The 15,702-nt window shown below is 40.1% G+C and overlaps 1 protein-coding gene and 1 pseudogene across 2 annotated transcripts in view; both read left to right on the top strand.

Moving 5' to 3' along the window:
- Positions 1 to 15,702, top strand: part of KCNT2 (potassium sodium-activated channel subfamily T member 2) — a 284,885-nt gene that overhangs the window by 30,210 nt on the left and 238,973 nt on the right. The window lies entirely within an intron of this gene.
- Positions 4,934 to 6,206, top strand: LOC116659342 (annotated as a pseudogene).

Genomic DNA, 15,702 nt, shown 5'->3' with positions numbered 1-15,702 from the left:
CTATGGGATTGGACCATTGCACTCATGGTGTGGGGGCCCATTACCTCTCAGGCCCTGCTTCTCATTTTTCAGATGTTCTTTAGGCAAGTTTTAACATGTTGAACAATAACACAACCAGGGTCAGATTTTTTAGCATAGATATCCATCCCCGAAAATATACACTATTTCTACTACTAAAACACAAGAATCGATATTTCTGCTTTGTGAAGTCACAAGAACATACACCAGCCCCCTATAAACACATGTTATTATAAGCTGATCTTGACCCTTTCCATGGAAAGAGATTTCTGCATCTTTGGGGCAATAATGAAGTTTATTGCGTCTCTGGAGACGTGGGTCTGTGCAGTGCTGTGCTTGCTCCTGGGTTTGCAGCGCTGGGACTCCGATCTGCCAGGCATCAGGGCCTGACTGACCTCTTGACTGTGGTCACCTTGTTTATGGACACGAATCCCACAGTGGAGGCAGATTCCTCAGTATGGTTAATAACCAGGAACCCAGATCTCTTTTGAGGATACTTCTGCTTGTGTTGAGAACTGTCTTAGCTCCAGTCTCTTGGGTACCAAAAATTCTATGTCAAAGTGCTTGTTTTATTCGTTTCTGCATTTCTGTCAGCTCTCTGTCTGAACGGGGTCCCAGTGCTGCTGTATTCTGGGGTGTTCCCCAAGGACAGCCGCATCACCTCTCCTTTCTACTTCAGAACGAACAGCTTGAGCAGGGAGAGTCTGGAGAATTCCCCAGGGCTTTCCCCATGCTACCCAAGTTCTTCCGAGAGACACTCTAAGTGGATCTGTAAACATTTTCTACAGTTACACTTATTTCTATCTTTTCTGTTTATTAGCAACATCCTGTCCTTCTCTGCAGAAGTATCTAATTATTTTAACTTTTATTTTTTATTGAAGTGTAGTTGATTTACAGTGGTAGTTTCAGGTGTACAGCAAAGCAGTTCAGTTATAGATATACATATATATGTATATTCAGATTCTTTTCCATGATAGCTTATGACAAGACTTTGACTGTAGTTCTCGGTGCTATGTGTAGGTCCTTGTTGTTCATCTGCTTTATGTATAGTAGCATGTGTCTGTTAATCCCAACTCCTAATTTATCGCTCTCAACCCTTTCCCTTTTGGTAACCCTAACTTGATTTCTATGTCTGTGAGTCTGTTTCTGGCTTGTAAATACAATTTGTATCTGTTGTTGGACTTTACATATAAGTGATATCATATGATATTTGTCTCTCCCTGTCTGATCCACTTCATTTAGTGTGATAATCTCTAGGTCCATCCAAGTTGCTGCAAACGGCATTATTTCATTCTTTTTTATGGCTAAGTTAATATTCCGCTGTATATATATATATATATATATATTATATATATATATATATACCGCATCTTCTTTATCCAGTCATTGTTGATGGACATTTACGTTGTTTCCATGTCTTGGCTACTGTAAATAGTGCTGCTGTGAATGTTGGGGTGCACGTATCATTTTGAGTTAGTGTTTTCTCTGAATACATGCCCAGGAGTGGGATTGCTGGATCATGTGGTAGCTCTATTTTTCATTTTTTAAGGAATCTCCATGCTGTCCTCCAGAGTGGAGGACATTCCCACCAGCAGTGTACAAGGGTTCCCTTTTCTCCACACCCTCTCCAGCATTTAAAAATATCTAATCTTAAAGCATTTATTATTTCAGCAAATGTATGTTGAGCATCTCCTATGTACCAGTCATTATTCAAAGTGTTGCGATTGTACAGGTGAATAAAATAGACAAACATTTCTGCCTTCATGGGGCAGAGAATGGGGAGGGGAAGACAGATTAATGTAAGAGCTTGGCCATATGGGGCCAGATCAGAACTGGGTGGCAGGAGCAGGCTGGGGGTGTGAGCTGTCTGCTCCTGTAACTGACTTGTTTTTTGGACACTTCCCTTAGAGGAAATGATGAATGCCTGATTTTATGGCTGAATGGATGAAATGCAACTAGTTATTTATGGAGCACCATCAAGATGAACTGTCTGATGTTCAGTGGTCAGACGAGTCGTCTTCACCAAGATCCAGGAGCAAGCTAGACTCTTTGTTTTTTTCTGAAAAGGACGATAGTTACTCATTCAAGGAAGATTTATTTTTGCTCCGGAATCTTGGGCATCCCTGTTTTGTTCTTCTTGTGAGAGCTTTCCACGGATACTTTACAGCACCCTAATCTGCCACAGACAATTTGTACACCACTGCATCTACCAGCGTATAAGATGTGTAAAGTATTTTCTTGCTTTGAGAATACCACTGCAAGCTCAGAGCTCAAAACTCTTCAGCTGACTCGGTGTTGGGTAAGAGTGTGACACCACCACATGATATGGAAGTGTTGAGATGAGGTTTCCACAAAAAGGAGTTCTCCAACTCAGCAAATCTTCAGACTCCTTTCTTCATATTATGAGAAAGTTTATCTGATTGTTTAGAAGTCAGGTTTATTCAGGCCCAATCAAAATTATGTTATAAAAACACCTTGTAAAAATCTGCCAACACAAATATTTAATAGGCTTTTAACAGTAAGAATGATCAAACTCCAGCAATTCCTCAAAATGAGACTCCTCCTTTTACAGTTACTGCATTTTACCCCAAGAACAGGTTCTCCTCTTTTTTTCTCTCTCCTGTTTTTAGTAGAATGAAGTGTTGTTTTCAATTTCCTAGCCCACTATTACACGAAATCTTCTTACTCAAGGGGCGTTTTCTATTCCAGCTCAGACTTCCTGGGCCAGGAGACGTATTGTTGATCAGAACTTCCTCCGCAGAAGCAGAAGACGCCTGTAGTCCTTGAGTGTTTGGAGATGGTCAGCTTGGCTGCAGATTTCCTTCTTTCTCTACCCATCTTTTCCCCCCACCCCTCGATTGTTCATCTGCCCTGTAATAGAAACAAATGCGTGATTTTATTTTTACTAGAAGTTTCTAGCAGTGTAGGAAATAGCAGTCTTTTAACATTCTCCCCGATCTGGCCAGTTCGGGTGAACGTGAGCTCCAGGTGCTGAAGCCCAAATAGGGGTCCATTGCTCCAGGCCTGGGCAGCAGCAGCCAGTGTTATTTCCCTGCTGTTATCCTTCTGAATTAAGTTCGTGAAGTATTCAGGGGCTCTTTGGGCCTCTCCAGAATTCTGAACTCTTCAGTAATGTTTCTACATAAATTGCCAGAGCAGTAAATTGTTCCAAATGACCCTGAAGAAAACTATAAAATTTAATTGGGATATGCAAATAAAGACTTAAAAAAATATAAGCGTATAGTAATATAATATAATGTAGTATAAAATAGAGGTCACCAAATATCAGATACATTTACAGCTTTATTACAATTTCAATAAATGTTTAAATATATCTCTTATTGAAAAATCAACATGTCACTATCAAAGTAATTGGAAAGAGTTGCAAATACAAGAGAGCATTTTGAAAAAATAGATACTACCGAATATTTATTCCAAATAGTCGTAGAGGTCAGTGAAACAGTGTAGATAATCCTGAAATGATGGGAGGTTAGTGTAAGGATTTACTATGTCATCAGGAGTTATCAATTAACTTTTAAAGAAAGACATTTAGAGATGTAATTGGCCATAAAAATCACATCAGTTTACAAATATTTAAGTAAATTTAGAAGCTGAGCTTAAAACAAAAGTTCTAGACAAACTGGGAGAAAGTAGAAGTGAATTTTAGGATGTCCATGAAAGGATGGAAACCTATTAGGAATAAAATTATATGGGTGGTGACTTACTACCTCAGTGATTTCTTCCCTGTCCCTTCCCCTGGGTTATCGTTTCTTTAAAGGGGTAGAGAATTACCACAAGGGAACACATCCTTGGATCTGGCTAAACAGACCATGAGCTCTCTCAGCCCAGAGCTCTGTCTTCCTATTCCTAGCACAGTGTCTTTCTGGAGTGCATTCAACCAGTATTTCCTATTTGCTTCAGTTCTGTCAGATTCTGGAGAGGAACTAAAAGAAGCCCATTCTACTACGACATAAAGAAGGCGTTTTAATTTGTGGTGAACGCAGATGGAAATTAGTCCTGGGTATCAAGAGAACAGAGCAGGGGTGCTGAAGGGAGTCTGAGAGGGGAGCCAGTTTCAGGGTTTTTGTTTTGAGAGGCAAAGCCATCTATGCTTGAATATTAGAACTGCTGAGAATCGTGCAGAAAACCACAGGCGGATAAACTGGAAGCCAAGGCTCAAGGCATCGAGCTTTCCTGAATGAGATCAGAGTCCTGGGCGGATGAAGGCTTGACTGAAGGAGGGTTGGAGGTGTGTGTGTGTGCTGCCCCGCAGCCCTTGTGCTGTTCCCCGATGCCCTATTTCCCAAGCAGGCTCCGTACAATGCTCCCCACTCTCCCCAGCATCACCTCTTTCTTAACGGAAGGAATAAGCTGGAAGTGCTCACACAAGCGCTTCTCAGGTTCTTAGACCTGGACCTGAGTGAGCGCACCCCCATCCTCATGACAGGAGGTCGAGGTGTCCTTCCAGGCTGTGAACAAAATGCCCTCTCGGACCTCTCGTTGCGTGAATCTCGGGTGTCACCTGTCAATCCTGTCCATGAAGACTGTAGAAAACCTTGAGAAAGTCCTGCATTTATGCCAACAGCGTTTGAGATCCCGTCTCATCGTGCAGAGGTTTACAAGCAATGTTCTCACAAGGTTAGATTTCAGGGGAGAGGGGACATTTGACTTCAAGGAGGTTTTCAAGCGGTTATACTGTCAATAAAGCATCCCAGGTAGAAGAAAGAGGGCGCACAAAAGTGGCTTATGTTCAGGAAATGGTATTTAGTCAAATATAATTTAATTAAGACACTGATGTTCCGAGGCAGAGCCGGGGAGCCGCCGCCAGGTCCGCTCTCGGCCCACGCCCAGCGTCCGCCTCCGCCCCCGCCGCGGGGGCGCAGGCGGAGCCACCTGCCCCGGAGCCTCGCGCACCTTCCCGAAGCGCGGCCAGCCCTGCGTGGTGCGCTACCCGGGGATGCTTGAAGACGGAAAGAAATTGGATTCCTCCCGGGACAGAAACAAGCCCTTTAAGTGTATGCTAGGCAAGCAGGGGTGATCCGAGGCTGGGAAGAAGGGGTAGCCTGGACGAGCGTGGGCCAGAGAGCCGAGCTGACTCTCCCCAGACTGCCTGCGGTGCCACTGGGCCCCCAGGCATCATCCCACCGAATGCCACTCTCATCTTTGACGTGGAGCTTCTAAAACTGGAATGACAGGAATGGCCTTCTCCCTGAGCCCCATTCTTGGATGTGACGTGGAGGGGTCTGGCGCCTCCAGACGCGCACACGCGAATCCGGCCGGAGCGCCTCCTGGTGTTCCACTCCACGCCGTGTAAACGTCTTCCCTGACCGAACGCGTTCTGCCACCGGCTTTGCCCTTCCCCTTCTCCCCGCATGTGTGTTGACCTGAGCTATATGCCACAAACCACAAGTTGCTCGTTTTATTTTGTTTTCGTTTTTTATTTATTTATTTATTTTTTGGATGAAATTTTTATCTATTATATATTAAACATTCTTGCTGCTGCGCCACAAAGCCATAGCAGATTTGAGGTGCTTATGAGGGCCGAATTATTCTCCAAGTTGAGAGATGTCCTCGGGTTGAATTAAAAGCCTTACCCAAAACAGAAGTGCCTCCACTGCTCCACCCCTACCCTCCGCTTAAACCCTCTGCCTTTTGAAAGCAGACAGTTTTCACTGAGATATTGGACACTACAGGTATCTGTCCCCAGGCCAGCAGGGACCTCTGAAGCCTTCTTTCACGGCCTGGCTTTTTTTTTTCCCCCATCCTGTGGCTTTTCTAATGGATATTCAGGACTTTTGCAATCTCATAGCTATCCAAGTTCCACTTCCTAAATTTTAAGAACTTTAAAAGAAAGTTTAAATTGAAGGTGCTGTTTGTAGACACTTAACGCCCATGAAAGTCCAGCCATCATGACAAATCCTTGAGTGTTGTCTTAGGAAGATGATGCTGGTCATCACAGCTTCAGCATCTCCTGTTTTTGGATGCTCTGCTGCCCCTGCTGATTTCAGAGTTCCCTGTCTTTTCCTCCCCCCCCCCCCCTTTGCTATCCTGGGCAGTGTATGGTGAGAGGGACTGCTGCCTACACCCCACCAGTACCCCTACCCTTCTGCACTCCATATGAGTTTCAAGTTTTATTATTGCAATGAAAATGCTTTATGCTGGCTTTTCTCAAAAAAAAAAAAAAAAAAGACGTTGATACTCAGAGGGGGAGTGAGAGAGAAGACTGCGTCAACTGAACTGGTTTATGACAGACCTGTTTTAAAGTGAGGGTTCGTATTTAATTTTGTAGTTAATATTCAGCCAGTGTTTGCTTAAGGAGTGTGTTGATTAATAACTGTCTTTCTTAATTAGATATTCTATGTACCTCGTGGAGTTTTTAATGTGTTATTTATGTGTCTATTCATTTTAGTAGGTGTTTTTGTCTGTAGACCTTAAGTATATTTTTTGATTGATTTAGCAAAATATTGTCTCAGACATTTCAAGTGTATGTTCAAAACCTATAAAATTTTATCTTGCTTTTGAAAATATTTTATAATAGAACAAAGTGCTAAATCTCATAATCTGTTTATGTACATCTTATGCTTTTCTTATAACAGGTACCTTATTACGTTGACTTATTTATGTGGCATTCAGCTGCCACATTTAGATACAGTAATGATACACAATTTCCTGCTTATGTCTAAGGAAGTGTCCTTTAGGTAGCTGCTTGTCAGTTAGCATTAGCATGCTGAAACCATAGAAAGAGCTTATTCATTGTGAAACTGTAGGTGAGCGTCCATTTAGATTTTATAAAGGTTTCCTTTTTCCCATTCTCCCACCATCTCAATCTACCTCTTTATTACTTCACATCTGGTCTTGAAATAAGCCTCTTAAGACACTGGTTTCCTGTTCTATCCCATTTCATTCCTCTTGCACACCGTTGCCATTCTCCTCTTCATAAAAATGGCGTTAAGCATGTCGTTTCTCATTGAAACACTTGTATTTTGTATCTCCTTGTCTTCTCCAAGGTCCAAAATGCACATCTAAACTCTGCGATTTAATAATTAAGGACCACCCATCTGACAGCAGACTACCTGTGAAATCACTCCGTCTGCTCAGCTAAACGTGACCTTTGCTACATTATTAGTTTTCTTTTTCTGGAAGGTTACTTTTTTTTCTCCATGGCTTGAACCTGATGACATTGAACCTAGAGATGACAGTTCCCTTCCTCTTGGTAATAAAGGATCTTTAGTGATCTTTTGACCCAAATTATCTTTTCCTTCACTGACTGCTGATTTCTGTTTCATTTAGCTCACTGAATATTCACTGAGGTCTTCATTGGCGGGGGCGGTGTTAGTTACTGGCATAACGCGGTAGTGAAAAGGCCCGTTGCCTTGAGTGACTGCATTTCAGGGCAGTGACCCACACGGATGGTTTCAGTAGCACATCCAGCGACGGTCATATTAAGCCAGTCCTGGTGATGTGCGGTTAGAAAAGGAATGATGGGGGCAGGTTGGGCGGGCATTGGAGGGAAACTGTTCCCTCGAAGATAGAATAACAAGAACAAAGAATGTCCTTCTTCTAACATTCGTAAGGATCCCTTATTTTCTTGGGCGAGTGAGACGGCTGTGGAATAGGATCCAGCTTAAAGCCCTTAGATTCACGGGGACTTGGGGAGGACCCACAGCTGAAGGCAAAGAATAATCGTGATCTGAAGCCCAAGTCGTAGCTGTAGGAAAGCTCAAATACTGGGACAGTCTCTGAAGGATCAGATCCCTACCCCTTCCTACTATTTCTCCACACAGAGGGTAGGTGAAGAGAACTAATGAGCTTGAACAAATACTCTGCATTACATGTAGATGGTGGAGTCTAGTTAAATAGAAAAGAAAAATATCTGGCCTGGAGGGTATAGCTCGGTGGTAGAGCGCGTGCTCAGCATGCGCAGGGTCCTGGGTTCAATCCCCAGGACCTCCATTAAAATAAGTAAATAATTTTTAAAATAAGAAAAGAAAAATACCTGGCATGAAGGAAATAATATTCTTATTGGGTTCTCAGATTCTGGGCTTTGTTTTATTTGTTTGCATTTGGCAAGAATAAACTTTGTTAATGGCACCAAGCTAAAATAGAATTTGCCCTAGAGGTAGTTAGCTATTCAGAAAAGTAGAAAAAAGAAAAAAAAAGTAATTAGAACCTTAACTTCACTCACCAAAATAAAATTCAAACTACATTATGTAATGGTTAACTTAACTACTTCCATTTGACTTTCTTTAGTCACCTCGAATTCAGTATTTCCCAAACCAAGCAAACCAAGCGAATGACCTTCCTTCACACTTGCTCCTCCGTGTCTGTATTTCCTGGACTGTCTGTCCTGCTGTACAATAATTTAGGAGTTATTGTTACACCTCTTACCACGACATCCTCTTCATTACCAGAACCTGTAGCTCTTATATCCACGAATACATCCACTTCTCTCCTTTAACATCTGCATCTTATTCCAAGCGTCTCTCCTTTCTCACCTGAACAACTTGTTAGCTGGGTGAGACTTACATTCCTCTAACCTACTTTCTCCTTTTCAGCCAAAAAGGTCGTTCTGAAATATAAAGCGAAGCATATTTTGCCTCCCTTCAGTGTTGGGGGAAAATAATTAAAAATGAAATCTCCTTTCAAGGCAGAAACTCTCTCCATGAAGGCAGGAAAAAAACAGAACACGTTTTTAATCATTGAGTCAGCATTAAATCAGAACGTGGTGCGCATCACTGCAATCCAGGAGGCCACCGCAGAGCCGGAAGTCTCGGCCTCGGGTCCGGCCAGGCAGGTTCAGCCGGTTGCTCACGTGGTCTCAGGGTAAACGATGACGAGGCTCAAGTAAGAGGACTTGACAGCACCGTTTGTCACAACACAGTTCATTGTAACGTCGCCTGGTAACTGGAGTGACCATCTGTGTCACCTAAATGGCTTTATCCAGGGGAAAACCAAGCTTCTCAGCTCTTCAAGACGGGAAGCAGCTTTGCAGCTGGAGCCCTGAGCGGAGACTGCTGTCCTGCTGCGGGAGCTGAGCCGCGGGGTGCTTCTCCTCCACGTTCCCATTTCAGAGCGATGGCTCCCAGGACCTTGCGGATGAACGACAGTCCTGGGTCTGTAAAGCCCACAGGAGGTTTCCCCAGTTTTCAGAAGAATTTATATCATTTCGAAGGAGCAAAGTATTTACCAGCACCCATTTTTTCAGTAAATGCTCAGAGAAAGAGGAGCGTGGAGTGATCGCCCCCCTCATTTTCAACTGGGAGAATTAAGCCTCTTATTTTTAATTCGTACTTGTCTTTACAACACCAAAAATGTTTCAATTCTTCCCACTCATCTTAGGATAAAGACCAGAAATCTTAAGAGGCTTATGTGCCGCTGGGTCCCCGTCCCTCCCCGGCTTTCACTCCGCGCTCTCCTCGCACGCATGTTGTTCTTATTTTATTTCGTCAGAATCCACACCACATTGCTTTAGCATAAGATGTTTTTTCTGCTTCACCATCCCCTCAGCTAATTTAGCCTTGGTCAGAGCATTTGCATCTCAGCTTGAATATTCCTTTCTGTGCTAGCTGCCTCTTGCACTAGTTAAGCTCTATGCGCACAGGGGCTGTATCGGATTTTGCTCACTGCTGCTTTATGCCAAGTTTAAAGTATGTTTTCTTGATGTATAGTAAGCACCTTGCTACTGTTTTTATACCAATTAGTGAAAAGAGTAACATTAAAAAATTAGTAAACAAGTAAGAGACAATATGATTAAGTATTTATCAAATATCTGAATGGAGGAAAGCCTCTTAATAGTTTAAAAAAAGACTAAAGAACCAGTCTCTTTAAGAAAAAGACTGATAAATTTGATTTAAAGTGTCCCATGTGTAAACACACACACACACACACCCTCTCACACATACAAATCAAAAGGCAGATAATACATTGGAAAAATACAGCAGCAATGAATTAAATGCTGTATTATAATTTTTTCAGAGGATATTTTGCGAATAATTAAGTAAAAAGTCTAGAAAAGATGAAATCTAAAAAATACTAAGTACCAAAAAAAAAAAAAAATCAGTAAGCTGAAAAATGCACATTAAAATAAGATGTCATGTTTAGTGATGTTTTTGCAATTATACTATTTAATATGGAGGAGGATATAATAAAATAGGAACTTTCTTACACCTTTAGTGGGGGAATGTAAATTTGTCCAACTCTTTGCAAAATGATTTGGTAATATTTTTCAAGAGACTTGGAATGTTGATAACCTTTGAACAAGCAAATTCTCTTCTGGGAATCTCCTCTGGAATGCAGGAAGAACTTAACACATAAGGAGGCTTAGCAGTCACAGTTTGTTTTAATAGTGTAGTACTGGAAACAAGCTAAATATTCAAAATTGGAGGAATGGCCTACTAATTTAAGGAATATGTATATTTATGGGATGAATTTCTTTGCAGGCACAAAATATGATGTTTTCAGGTTTTTTTTAACAACATGGAAATATGTCCTTTTGTATTTTTTGCTAGGTTTAACATATATATATATATATATGTATATATATAATATTAAATAACAAAAATATTCCACCTATGTACTATGATCTATATTAAAAATAAGATTATATCTGTAAGAATTATTGAAAAGACACTTTGCCTTCAGGCGATCTTAAAAAGCTCTTACTTAGGTGTGATCAGTTTAAGGAAAATATTCAATGAATTGTTTTCCCCAAGTAGAATAACTACTATTTACCTCTTTTTTTTTTTTTTTAACTTAGGCATGGCTTTTGCTTCTGTGTATCTCATTTGTGTTTCAAATAAATGCCCCTCTCAAGATACTACTTACTTTATGAAGAATAACCATGTCTTGTCACCTTTTCATAAAACTGTGTATAAACCTGTGTGTTGGAATTAGAGATGTATAGATTTTCTATACATACTAAAAAAATTCAAAATCTGGTACATTTGATTCAGTGAATATTTTTCAGTTTTATTATATTTTCATGAAATAATTAAAAATAAATTTCATCTCTGAAAGAAAATATATCTTAACTGTGTCAAAAGAGGAGTAAATAGAAAACCATCAGAAAACATATTTGAAAGAGGGCAAGTATAAGAGATGCATTGTAAACTTATTTAATTCAACATTCTGTCTTCCTCCTCTTAGTTCACAGCTTACTAGTTTTTGGTTCTATTTTCCTGGCAAGTCATTGACCAGGTCCCCAAAGACATTAGAGATTCTGGTAAGTTACATATTACTTGTCTTGTTGCATTGGTTGTGGAAATAGTACTGCTCCCATTTTCCCACAAAAGCTGCAGGCGGAAAAAAAAAAACCAAAAAAAAAAAAAAAAAAAAAAAAAGAAGAAGAAGAAGAGGGGGAGGAGGAGGAGGAGGAAGAAAAAACCCCACACAAGCTAAGGCAAATTTAAAAATTAAAAAATGATAACTCAGATATAATATCCTTTCTTTATGATCTTCCTTGTTAATTGATAACTGAAGGTTGATTTTAATAGGTCTAACCATTTGATTCTGTTTGACCTACGTGCACATTTTCACATGGTACATGAGAGTCGCAAATACCATTTCTTTGGCAGTGGATATGGTGCAGGACTGCTGCTACTGAAGACATTTCTTTGGTTTCATTGTATCATGTTATTTTCTAATTAGAAGTAAAAGTTAATCGCCCACTGTGTTACAATATCAGGTTTGCAGTTAAAGAGGGCTGTTTGGAAAGTACCAGACATCACTCAATTTGCCAGGATGCTAATTTGTAACATTTCGGTGAAAGCAGGTAAAGTATTACAGAGCATTCCTTGTCAGAATGGGCAACGTCAGGGCTCTCCACATAAGAATAATTAGATCTCATTACTTTTCTTAATAATCTGAAAGGTACTCTTTGATAGAGAAATTTGATTTCTTTGGGAGCAAAAGATACACTTTAGAATGGCAAATTATCCTTTCATTTAAAAGAATGTGGATAATTGGAAAACTGATTTATTTGCCTACTTGATTAAGTAATTTGCCTGATCTCATTCACAAATAAGACTTCCAAAATATGAAAAAAATTTTACCCTCCTCTTTTTAGTGATCTAATAATTTTTTTAAAGACTTTTTTTCTTTCTTTTTAAAAAATTTCCTATCACTTTGATGTGATTAGATGGAGGTGTGGTAAGCAAAATGGAATTACTTTGGTGTTAATAAATTCTGTGTGTGTGCAGGGCCAGATGGTCATTTTTCTTATCAGCCCACCATTTTGGTGTTTTTTTTTTTTTTTTTCCTATACAGAGATCACGTTGAATCATAAACTTTGTAAGAGGGGGATATCCACAGGGACCATGAGAAGTCATATCTTGGCTATGAATTAACAGCGGGCTGCCTACTACAGGTGACACAGTTTGGTGGGAATGTTCACCAAGGTCATTATGCTCCTTAAGTAATGGTGTAGGGTGATATTTGCTAGGTTTTGGTTAGCTCAAAATTACGGCACTAATGCAAATACTATTAAATTTCTGGAAAAGAAAAGATTTTGATGCCATCTTATCTTTCTAAAACAGGAGTATGAACTATTTGTGAACTATTATGGAGACACCCAGAAAAATGAAAAAACTCATGGTTTTGATGATAGAGCAGTCAGTCATTCATCTTTTGAAAAACAGCTGTACTGTAGGGGCAGGCACAGCTGCGGGGAGAGTGGGGGAGCATCCTTTTAGGATTCACATACGGCCTCTTTGTTTTCCATTGACATAAAATATCTATCTTGTTTCCTTTTTTTTACCTATTTTAATCTGATTCTAGGGAGGGTTTGGATGGGTAGGCAGCTACTGAGATGACTTGATGGACACAAATAGGAAGAACAGCAGAATTGGCAAGAGTTTGAGGTTCATTGTGTTTATAAATATTTCTGACCCATCACGGAACCCCATGGCTTTTAGCACAGTAACACTGCCCGACTCCTGCTGCGTCATGAACTCCTCAGAATTAGTCTCAGGTGTTGTGGTTAGTTATAGCTGCAACAGTTCAAAAAGGATGCCAACCAGGGCAGGCAGAAGAGTGACCGCGTCTCACTAAAATGTTAAGGATGGAGTGTGTGTGTGTGAAAACTGTGTTCAGCTGCCTGGAGATACCAGGCTTCTCAGGGAAGTGACCACCATGCTGATTTATGTGGATGAGGTAGCCTTTCCCCCGGCACTCAGTGTAGCCTGCAGCCGATGTTCTTTAAATCAATGTCGTTGAAAAAGGAAACGTTTTTGGTGGCCGTGACTCAGGACAAAACTAGGATGTAAGGAGCTGCAGGGAGACATATGGCAGAAGAATGTGTCACGTTTAGGAATGGGCTTCGTCCTAACCAAGTGGGTTCCCTGTCACCAGCTCCGACCGCAAATCTTGGATGGGCATCTTTCACGAACGATTTAGAAGGTGTCTCTCCAAGGAGCAGAAGAAAGTAGCTTTTAAAGAATGCTCCCATTTTAATTTTATGAGCCTCCCGTAACATGTCCTTAGCTTACAAAAGCTGCAGTCACCACGATCCAAATGAACTAGCAGAGGAGTCGGAGTTTATTTTTCTTAGTCCTCTCTCCACGTTGAATTCAGAATACCTCTTCTTTATAAAACCATTCTCCCGTCTTCAGCACCGTCAGAAGTTCCATGCCTGCTGGTCACATACTGGCTCTCCTGTTCCTCCACCTCTGCTCTTTGTGCAGACAATTCTGAATATCAAATTTACGTCATGTTCCTCAAAGCAAAAGAAAAACAGCTCTCGTTGCTCAGTGCTTTTGTGTTGCCATCTGATGAAAAGAATTCAACAGAAATTACGGATTTAAAATAAGTTTAATGATCTCAGAGGGCATTTAAGCGTGAGTGAACCCCATCAGTCCTAAGCAGTCAGGTGTGGAAGAGGCTAGAAAGGAACCTCTGAGCTCTTTGCCTCCTGGAAGCTGTGCTCAGCCCACTCAGTTTCTTCAGTGATTCCCAGGGGGCAGTGCATGGTCTGGCACACCTTCTGCAAATAGCTGAAATCATGAAGCATAAATACATGAATGTGGAAGAGCTTCTTGTATTTAGGGAAAAAATATCATTAGGAACATAATTTTCTCATGTCACTTTCAAATTTCCCATGAGGTCAGCTTGAATTTACTCTCAACTGTCCCTCTCCTTGCTAGCATTTTTGTTTTGTTTTGTTTTTCTCTTTTATTGTCCCTACAGCTTTTGGTTCAGGAAACAGAAACATCTACCTGAAGGAAACAGGGGTTCCCATGATAACTGTGTAGAAAGAGAACAGAAGTGAGAAGCAGAGCAGAGCTGGTGTCTGCTGGCTGATTTATTTTAGAACCTGTACAAGTGATCTTGCGCTTATTTTTAAGCCTGTACACATGAAAATCCTAAATGACATCCTATATGTTAATACAGGAGATAACATTGAGAGACTATAAGGCTGAAGTTATTTTCTTGACTTTGATAGTTCTTAATTATAATAATATATCTAACAGAAGTTATTTATATGTCATATATAAATCCACATTTTTCTCACAGAGTGATCACAAAATGTGCGACGTTTAAAATAACCGATCTTCATTTTGTGTTTTTTCTTACACATGGTGCTTGAAGCAAAACACTTAAGAGGAATCTAGACAATCCAAATGTTTGATTTTCCAAATAATTTTGCCAGAATCTTTGAGTTTAGTTTTTTTCTCTCACTCCTGCTGAGAAAGTACATACACTTTGAAATTCAGTCTATTTGAGCAATGCTTTTTTCCCTTTAAGCTGATAATAAGCATAAGGGTGTGGGATTGAATCTGAGACAAGCTGTTGATTTCCATTGAATACTCAAAAAATGTACGGTATCAAAATTTTTTTTTAACTATCCAGTGATAGGCTAAAATGTATTAGAAGTTCAGTCAATCCTGATGTGGGGCTTATAGGAAGAAACGTGTGGTTGGGGTAGATTTCATAACTGGGGTTGTCAGTATTTCACTTGGTCTTTAGCGTTACAGAGTCGTAGGTTTCAGGGGAGAGAATTAAGACCCGGAGAGGGATCCTGAAGTGCACAGAGTGGCAGCAAGGCTGTAATTATCATTCCTGTCCTGTCACCATTCTTTTGTCACCTCTTGGTTTATTATTTTTGGAACCATATAATTAGAGATAACACATATATAATATATTCTATTATATATATTATGAAGCAATGTGTTATAATGTATATTTTATAATATATATGTTATAATGTATTATGTATGTTATAATATATTATTAAATATATATTTATAATTATATTATACTACACTATAATATTATATTATGTATAATAACATATATTATATATATAGTTCTATATTCCTAAGAAAGCTTTCAAGCATATAGAGAGTATACAATAGAGATATTAACTGACTTAAAGGATATATTTATTTTATAAATAAACTTTCTTCTGTATCTTTTGAGAAAGTAGGCTTCTGAGAAATCCAGTGGTGCGCCTAAGAGGCGTATCTAAAAGGAAAGAGACCTGGGTTTCCTTTACATCGTTATGACCCTAGATGAGCACCGCCATTTAACTTTGCTGCTTCTCAGTCTCTTTGTTTGTGAACCAGTGGGACTGAAGCATAAGACACTTCTAGCCCCAGTTTGTTTGACTGAAGAAAGAACTAGGCCAGTCTTAGAAGCTCTGGGGAAACAGGAGGTCTGTCTTTGGGGTCTTCTTGCCCCCATTTCTTT

This window comes from Camelus ferus, chromosome 23 (assembly GCF_009834535.1).
Source record: "Camelus ferus isolate YT-003-E chromosome 23, BCGSAC_Cfer_1.0, whole genome shotgun sequence".
Taxonomy (NCBI): domain Eukaryota; kingdom Metazoa; phylum Chordata; class Mammalia; order Artiodactyla; family Camelidae; genus Camelus; species Camelus ferus.
The sequence above is the reverse complement of the archived record's forward strand: the minus strand, read 5'-3'. Positions and strand labels throughout refer to the sequence as shown.